The 8,543-nt window shown below is 42.3% G+C and overlaps 1 long non-coding RNA gene across 2 annotated transcripts in view; it reads left to right on the top strand.

Annotated features, from left to right (window-relative positions):
• Positions 1-694: 694 nt before the first annotated feature.
• LOC122548855 overlaps positions 695-8,543 on the top strand; it is a 23,296-nt gene continuing 15,447 nt past the window's right edge. For both annotated transcript variants that reach the window (XR_006311349.1, XR_006311347.1), the window contains exons 1-2: positions 695-1,785; positions 3,126-3,253. This is a non-coding gene — a long non-coding RNA (uncharacterized LOC122548855). The remainder of the gene's footprint in view (positions 1,786-3,125; positions 3,254-8,543) is intronic.

The following is an 8,543-nucleotide window of genomic DNA, read 5'->3' as shown; positions in this document are numbered from 1 at the left end:
ACTTCCAATATTTTGGGAATATTCTGTTAGTCAAAGCAGCTATTGATGAAGAGATGCAGCACCACCTCCGGTGTGCTGGAGCAGCCTTCGGACACAAGCGGAAAAAGGTGCTCGAGGGCAACAACGTCAGGTACCAACACCAAAATCATAGTTAACAGAGCTGTAGTGGTTCCTGCCCTCTGAGATGTGAATGTCTACAGCAGAAAACTCAAAGCAGTAGAGCAATACCACCAATTCTGCCTACACAAGATCATGTGAATCCGCTGGGAAAAAAAGACACACTAACCGCAGCGTCCTCGAACAAGCCAGTATCCCCTGCATCAAGGCATTGACCACCCTTGATCGGCTATGATGGGCTGGGGCATGTTGTCTGCATGATCAACACGAGACTCCCCAAGGAGCTGCTCTACTTCCAACTTCAAAACGGCAGACAAGCCCCAGATGGACAGAGGAAGCACTTCAGTGATACTCTCAAGGCCTCGCTGCTGAAGTGCAACATTCCAACAGACACTTGGGAATCACTGGCCCAAGACAGTCCAAAGTTGAGGAGGAGCAGCTGGGAATGTCTTGAAACTTGCCATTGGGAAAAAGTGGAATTCACCTAACTGCACATCTTTGGATTGTGGGAGGAAACTGGAGCACCTGGAGGAAATCCACCCAGATATGGGGAGAATGTGCAAATTCAACACAGACAGTCGTCCTAGGTGGGTCTCGAACCCAGGTCCCTGGAGCTGTGAGGCAGCAGCGCTAACCACTGTGACGCTCCACGGGCCACAGCTAGAAGACTGTATACAATTCTGGTCACCCCACTATAGGCAGGATGTTATTGTACTAGAAAGGCCGCACAGGAGATTCACCAGGATGTTTCCTTAAAGCAGAGAAGGCTGAGAGGGAACCTGACTGTGTTGCAAAATTATGAAAGGCATAGATCAACAGGAAGAAATCTCTCCCTTCTTTTAGATGGGTCAATACAATGGACATAATGTAAAGTAAGAGACAGAATGTTTAGAGAGAAATTGAAACATTTTTTCACCTAGAGGGTTGTGCATGTCTGGAACTCACAGCCTGAAAGGATGGTAGGAGTAGAAGTAGCTATATCGTCACATGTACTCACGAGTACAGTGAAAAGTTTAAATGTCACCACTGGATATCTAGGTAAAATTAGATATCTAACCCATGCAGGGCCTTGATTCCATGTCATGCAGGGCTTCACCTCAAGACTCTCGAGGCTGGGAGACTGCTCTGGAATCATGTCGACGCTGGGAGTCCACGCTGGGCTGCAAAAAGACCACCATGCCAAGCTGAGAGATCAACATACTGGGTTCACACTGAGTCTGAATCTACAGTGGGGCCAGGAGTTCAGGACATCGTCAAGAAGAAACAAGGAAAGAAAACAGAAAAAAGAAATGGAAGAGAAAAAGAAAGAAAAGAAGTGGATGGAGCGAATGAGCTCTGGCTGAGGCTTTCTACTCCACTGCCATCTTGGATCTGAATATTTCTCTTGGCTTTCTTCCCATAGAATGAACTATAAGAAGAGTGGAAGAAAGCATACCACCCATCAGTCCAGGACACAAAGTTCTGGCTCCAGTAGGAATCATCACAACATTTAAGAAGTATCTGGATGAACATTAAATGTTACAGCATACAAGGCCTAGTATTTATGAATTCCTGTGGCATAATGATAGTATTATTTTTTGCATCGATGTCTGAAGTCTGTGTGTGATATGGGAGTCAATGTATCAGCACACCAACTGGCATGCACAGAGCCTGGCTCATATAAATAATGTAAGTGAACACCAAGTGACCCAGCACCAAACTCTGTGGTACATTACTGGGCATAGGTCTTCTGTAACAAAAAGCAGCTTTAACCATCAACCTCTGCTTGTTGCCTCTAAGCCAGTGTTGACTCAAATTTTTCAAATTGTTAAAAGCCTTAGTGAAGTCCATGTAAACTACATCAACTGCACTACCTCATCTACAAACCTAGTCACCTCCTCAAACTATTCAGTCAAAATTGTTAGACATGATTTCTCCCTTACAAATCATGCTGACTATCCTTGATTAATCCATGCCTGTCCAAGTGAGGATAATTTTGTCCTCAGGACATTTTCTGATAGTTTCCCTACCATAGCTATTGAGCTGAACAGATTGTAGTTTTCTAGTTTATTTCTACCACCCTTTTTGAATAACACATTAGCTATCCTCCAATTCTTTGGACCTCTGTTGTGACCGGAAAAATTTGAAAATTAATGACACAGCCCTGCAATCTCCTCCCATGACTCCCACAAATACCTGGGAAATATCTCATCTGGGCGTTGGAATTTATTCACTTTTAAGACTGCAAAAACTGCAAATACTTCCTCCTTTTCAATTCTCAATTGTTCAAATATGTCACAGTCTCCCTCCCTGATTTCATGTACATTGTCCTTGTCTAAAGTGATTACAGATTCAAAGTATGATTTTAAAATCTCACCTATATCTTCAGACTCTGCACACACCTTGGCTCCAAATGGATCCTATTTTTTTCCCTGGTTTTCATCTTGCCATGCACTTTCTATCATTCTATAGAGCTTTTACTGAAATCCTTGAGCCCTTGGCATCTACCTTAAGTTTCCATTTTCCTTATCCAGTCCTTTACATCGCTTGACATCCAAGTTTCTCTGGACTTGTTCCTGTTTATATTAGGTGTGAATATCAGAAAATAGGTCAGCTCTGTTGAGAGCAAACTCACTAAATGACACACTTGAGATGGGAGTGGTACTTGATGCTGCCATACTTGCTAAGTTTCTTCAGTACTTTATGTTTTTTTGTATCAGATCTGCAGCATATGCAGTGCTTTGCTTTTATTTGTGTCCTTTAACAATGAGTCAAATTCTGATACTAATATATTAGTAGAAGTTCAACAAGATTCACATAATTTGTAAAGTAATTTAAGCATTCAGATCTCTTATTAAACAAATTATAGAAAAATAGTCTTTATTTTAAGGCATCTTCAGCACTTTTATCAGCAATATTAGGGAAGCTTAGCAAACATTATATTTTTCTTAAAATTGTCTTTCTCATTATTATATAATGTAGAGATGGGTTTCATACATTTGTAAACATTATGTCCCTTATTTTTTCAGTAAACATGTTGTTGGTTACAGTGGCTCTACCTTCTGATTCAAGATCTTACCAAATAATCAACAGTGTTAGCTCCAGGCATCGGCTCCCTCTGATGGTTACATGTAAATATACAAAATCCTACAAGCAGGTAAACCATGTTCTGATGGAGGATGAATACTGTGGGGAGTATAAAGAAAGCTGTCTCAGCATAACAAGAGTCAACCAGAGCAGCTTGTTGTTCAGCTAAATTTCATAAGGATAACTTTTATGCACCTCCTTCTCTATTTGAATCTAAAATTGCAGTCGTGATGATTTTAGCCATGTGCTTTTGGAGATCAAGCCATGAGTAATTCGACATAAATAAAATACCTAGTGTAATAGATGGAATAAACACAGGTATTATGAATATAATCACACAACATTCAAATTTCATCAATCTTTGTTGTGTTTCTGTATTTTCCAAAATGATTTATGAACTATATTGTCATGCATGTATAGATATATATCAAAAGGCCTTCGCTGTTGCACTAACCACTATACCAAAGCAACAGTATGTTGTTGCTCAATGAAAATCTCCACTGTATGTCCAAAAGTGCAATTATTTAAAACTTCACTGAAGCTCAGGATGAACGAGGAGGTCAATGATATCCTGAAGGTATTGGAAAAGTTCAGTCAAAATGTGCAGACAGATAGAGGAACATTTAGTTAAAGGTACAAGACGAAAGAATCAGTTATATGCTATGGTGAGCTGTATGAAAGGATTAGATATATTCAAAGATACAGTTGTCATACCTTTGAATGTCACAGGGCAGTGCTTAGATTGTCTCTTGGTTAGAGATGCCATTGCTTGGCATTTGCGAATGTTACTTACCACTTGTAAGCCCAAGCCTATATATTGTCCACTTCTTGTTGCATTTGGACATGAACTGCTTCAGTATCTGAGGATTTGCAAATGGTGCTAAACATTGTGCAGCCATTGGTGAACTTTCCCACTTCTGACCTTATAAAAGAAGGAAGATTATTGACAAAGCAGCCAAAGATGGTTGGATCTAGGACATGACACTGAGCAACTCACGCAGAGATGACCTCAAGCTGAAATGACTGACCTCCAGCACTCGCATCAATGTCTGACTCCAGCCAGTGGAGGGTTTGTGTGCTGATTCTCTCAGTTACCTGTAAGAATAATAGGGTGGTAATGGTAGAGGATTTTAATTTTCCAAACAGACTGGCACTGCAATTGTGTTAAGGGCTTGGATGGAGAGGAGTTTGTTAAGTGTGTACAAGAAAATTTTCCAATTCTGTATTGGAGGTACCCACTAGAGAAGGAGCAAAACTTGAACTACTCTTGGGAAAAGTTGACAGGTCAGGTTACTGAGGTGTCAGTGGGGAAGCACTTTAGGCTGGTGATCACAATTTTATCAGTTTTAATGTTAGTTTAATGGTGGGAAAGGATAATCCAGATCTAAAAGTTAAAGTTCTAAATTGGAGTAAGGCCAATTTTGACAGTATGAGGCAAGAACTTTCAAAAGTTGTTTGGGGGCAGAGTTTCGCAGGTAAATGGATGGCTGGAAAGTGGGAAGCCTTTAGAAATGAAATAACCAGAGTCCACAAATAGTATGTTCCTATTAGAATTAGAATATCCTTATTTCATGTATGCTCAAGTACAGGAGTACAATTAAAAGTTTACAGTGATGTCTGTTATGGCACCATCTTAAGTACAAAACACCTAGGTACAAATCTTAGATACAAAAAAGAGGAATAAAAAAGAAAAATAGTTGCATTACTTTATAGTGATTCATAGTATACATTAGAAGTAAGACATAGTTAAAAGGATAAACATTACAGTCAGATAAACAAATTTCAAATAAACATTACATTGCAGTAACTCAGCGCAAGGGTTTCCACACATGGTCTGATTCTGTGCACCAAACCCCTGTCCAACAACCATCCCTCACTGGTACAAGCTTCCAGTCTGTTCTGCACCAGCTGTCAGCTGCCCCAGGTAAATTTTCTCCGGCACTTGATTTCCCTTGCCAGCCTCTGCTCTGGGACTCATTGCCCCCTGCTCCAGGACTGCTTCCCTTCACCAGCCTCCACTCCGGGATTCATTCCCCTCATCAGCCCTGTGGCAGGGCTGCTTCCCCTTGCAGGCCTGCACTATGGGGCTGCTTCTCCACAGCAGCTTCCACTCCAGGATTTGTCTCTGGTGCTCACCAGCAGTGGCATCCAATAAACAGTAGGTGCAGGAGTAGGCCATTCGGCCCTTTGATCCAGCACCACCATTCCTTATGATCATGGCTGATCATCCACAATCAGTATCCTGTTCCTGCCTTATCCCTATAACCCTCGATTCCACTATCTTTAAGAGCTCTATCCATTTCTTTCTTGAAAGTATCCAGAGACTTGGCCTCCACTGCCTTCTGGGGCAGAGCATTCCAAAACTTAAGGAAAAACGCAGAAAGGAGAAAAAAAGAAAAAGTGTGGAGCAGATGAACTGTAGCTGGAGTGTCTTACTCTGCTGCCGTCATGATGTCTCTTGTTAGGGTGAAGGGTAAGACTCGAGGTGTAGGGAATGCTGGATGACTAGAGAAATTGAGGTTTTGGTCAAGACAAAGAAGGTAGAATACATCAGGTGTAGATAGCAGGGATTGAGTGAAGCTCTGGAAGACTACTAGGCAGTGGAAGTATACTTAAGAGGGAAATCAGTAGAGTAAAAAGGGGACATGATATAGCTTTGGCAAATAGCGTTAAGGAGAATCCAAAGGGATTCTATAAATATATTAAGGACCAACAGTAACTAGGGAGAGAATAGGTCCTCTTAAAGATCAGCAAGGTAACCTATGTGTGTAACTGCTGGAGATGGGGGAGATGCTAAACGAGTATTTTTGCAACAATATAAACTCTGTGGAGAAGGATGTGGAAGCTGGAGACTTGGGGAAATAAGTAGTGACATCTTGAAAAAGATGAAGAGGTGTTGAATGTTTCAAAACTCATAAAAGTGGATAAATCCCCAGGACCTGATCAAGTATATCCTTGAACTTTGTGGGAAGCTCGTGAAATGATTGCTGGGCCCCTTCTGAGATATTTGTATCATCAATAGCCACAGTTGAGGTGCCAGAAGACTGGAGGTTTGCTAACATGGTGCCACTATTTAAGAAAGGTGGAAAAGGAAAAGCTGGGGAACTATAGACCGGTGACCCTAATATCAGTGGTGGGCAAGTTATTGAAGGAGGATCTTGAGGGACGGGATTTACATGTATTTGGAAAGGAAAGGACTGATTATGGGTTGTCAACATGGATTTGTGCATTGGAAATCATGTCTAACTAACTTGGTTGAGTTGTTTGAAGAAGTAATGAGGAGGATTGATGAGGGCAGAGCAGTGGACATGATCTATATGGATTTCAGTAAGGCGTTTGACAAGGTTCAGCATGGTTTCCTAGTTAGCAAGGTTAGATCACATGGAATAAAGGGAGATCTAGCCATCTGGATACAGAAATGGCTCAAAGGTAGAAGGGTTATTTTTCAGACTGGAGACCTGCGACCACTGGTGTGCCACAAGGATCGGTGCTGGGTCCACTGCTTTTTTCTCATTTATAGAAATGATTGGATGTGAACATAGGAGGTATGGTTAATAAGTTTACAGATGATACCAAAATTAGTGGTGTAGTGGACAGCAAAGAAGGTTATGTCAGAGTACAATGGGATCTTGATCAAATGGGCCAGTGGGCTGAGGAGTGGCAGATGAACGGTAATTTAGATAAATGTTAGGTGCTGCATTTTGGAAAGACGAATCAGGGCAGGGCTTTAATGCTAAAGTGCTGAAGAGTGTTGCTGAACAAAAGTACCTTGGAGTGCAGGTTCGTAGTTCCTTGAAAGTGGAGTCGGGATAGTGAAGAAGGCATTTGGTATGCTTGCCATGACTGACGCCTGGAGGAAGAACACCTTATCTTCTGCCTTGTGACCCTCCAACCACACGGGATCAATATCGATTTCACCAGTTTCCTGATCTGCCCGCCCCCTTCACCCACCTTATTCCAGATCCAGCCCTCCAACTCAGGCGACTGACTGTGTGGAGTTTGCACGTTCTCCCCGTGTCTGCGTGGGTTTCCTCCGGGTGCTCCGGTTTCCTCCCACAGTCCAAAGATGTGCAGGGTCAGGTGAATTGGCCATACTAAATTGCCCATAGTGTTAGGTAAGGGGTAAATGTAGGGGTATGGTTAGGTTTCGCTTCGGCGGGTCGGTGTGGACTTGTTGGGCCGAAGGGCCTGTTTCCACACTGTAATAGAACATAGAACATAGAACAATACAGCACAGTATCACATTCCCAGCTAGTTTCCCTCCAGCCCCACCCCCTTTCCCATTTATCTCTCAGCCCCCTTGCCCCCACACCCCCCCAACATTCCTGATTGGTCAGGCCACTTTTGGAATACTGTGTTCACTTCTGGTCTCCCTCCAGTAGGAAGGATGTTGTTAAGCTTGAAAGGGTTCAGAAAAAATTTACAAGGCTGTTGCCAGGGTTGGAGGGTTTGGGCATTTGGAGAGGCTAAATAGACTGGGGCTACTTAACCTGAAACATCAAAGTTGAAGGGTAGAATAGAATACCTACAGTGCAGAAACAGGCCATTTGGCCCAACAAGTCCACACCCACTCTCCAAAGAGCATCCCACCCAAACCCTACATTCCCCATGGTTAATCCACCTAATTTTACACATTCTTGGACACGATGGGCAATTTAGCATGGCCAATCTACCTAACGTGTTCATCTTTAGACTGTGAGAGGAAACTGGAGCATCTGAAGGAAGGCCAAGTAGACAAGGGAGACTGTACAAACTTCACACAGTCAGTCACCCAAGGCTGGAAGTGAATCCTGGTCCCTGGCACTGTAGGCAGCAGTGCGAACCACTGAGCCACCATGCCACCCTTTTAAAGAAGTTATTAAATCATGAGGGGCATGGATAAGCTGAATCGCTAAAGTCTTTTCCCCAGGGTAGGAGAATCCAAAACTAGAAGATGTACCTTTAAGGTTAAAAATCACACAACACCAGGTTATACTCCAACAGGTTTAATTGGAAGCACTAGCTTTCAGTGCGATGCTCCTTCATCAGGTGGCTGTGGAGAACACAACTGTAAGACACAGAATTTATAGCAAAAGTTTACAGTGTGATGTAACTGAAATTATACATTGAAAAATACCTTGATTGTTTGTTGAGTCTCTCATCTGTTAGAATGACCATGATAGTTTCACTTCTTTCATATGTAAATCACAAAACCTTTTTCAAAAATGACATTCTCAGGTTAACTGTAACACTTGGTGTCAGCCAGATAATATGTTGAAGGTGTTAGCCCCCTGTGTTCCCTGTCTGTGCCATACTGTTTAGACTGATTCTAATCTAAAAAGTGAGTTAACAGAGTCTTACATGGATTCATGCAGTTTTTG

The sequence above is a fragment of the Chiloscyllium plagiosum genome, chromosome 1 (genome assembly GCF_004010195.1).
Source record: "Chiloscyllium plagiosum isolate BGI_BamShark_2017 chromosome 1, ASM401019v2, whole genome shotgun sequence".
Classification (NCBI taxonomy): domain Eukaryota; kingdom Metazoa; phylum Chordata; class Chondrichthyes; order Orectolobiformes; family Hemiscylliidae; genus Chiloscyllium; species Chiloscyllium plagiosum.
Note: the sequence above shows the minus strand (reverse complement) of the source record. Positions and strands in the feature narration are given on the sequence as shown.